The sequence below is a fragment of the Trypanosoma theileri genome (assembly GCF_002087225.1).
Source record: "Trypanosoma theileri isolate Edinburgh chromosome Unknown TM35_Tth_49_V1, whole genome shotgun sequence".
Classification (NCBI taxonomy): domain Eukaryota; phylum Euglenozoa; class Kinetoplastea; order Trypanosomatida; family Trypanosomatidae; genus Trypanosoma; species Trypanosoma theileri.
This window is the reverse complement of record NW_021639891.1, coordinates 43056-43953: the sequence shown is the minus strand read 5'-3', so window position 1 is coordinate 43953 and position 898 is coordinate 43056.

The following is an 898-nucleotide window of genomic DNA, read 5'->3' as shown; positions in this document are numbered from 1 at the left end:
AGTAGTAGTTGTTGTTGTTGTTGTTGTGTAAAGGGAAACAGTACTCTTACCATTTTGAGGTAATTCCCGTACAATAGAAACAGACGAAGGTGTATAATCAGTTTTATTCCTCATGTTCTTCCACACAGTAGTATCATACGTGCAACTGTCATCACGGAGGGCTGCAAGGCCACAGACACAGTACGGCAAGAGCAGCAAGAACAACAACACAGATATTATCATTTCCAACAACTTCTTCATTACTTCGTTATTCTACTGTTCTATATATTAGTTTTTTCCGGCTATTTTCTTTATTTATTCTGACACTATCATTCCTTATGATTTTAATCGAACGGTAGAACAACATGAAGAGTTCGTAATACCTCGCACTCTCACATATTCAAAAATACACACCGTGAATGGAACAAATGAATAAATAATAATAATACACTATCATCATCACAGAGGATGAATATATATTCCCAAAACACAAATGCCAAACACAGAAAACCAACACAAAGTACATCACCTCATCATCATTATCTGCCAAAGAATATAAAACAGTTACCATTATCAATCACTGAGAAATAACTAACAGTAACAAAATAAGAATCCACAATAAAAGATATTAACTTCACACTAAGAGAGAGAGACTCACTATGCCACCATTACTGTTGCTTTCCAGAGTACTGTGGCTGGTTGGGTTATTGATGAGTACACTACTACGAGTGCCATACATCAACAACACTAATTAGGATTCTATATATATTCACTCAACAGTAATTTCGCTTCCATTTCACAGTAATGGCAAACATTCACTTCATTAGATTGAAGGCGTAAACACATCATGTACAGTACACCTTACACTGTAGACTGGCAGCTGTCCCTCTTCCCTTCGTTACCCACATCGAGTATGTGC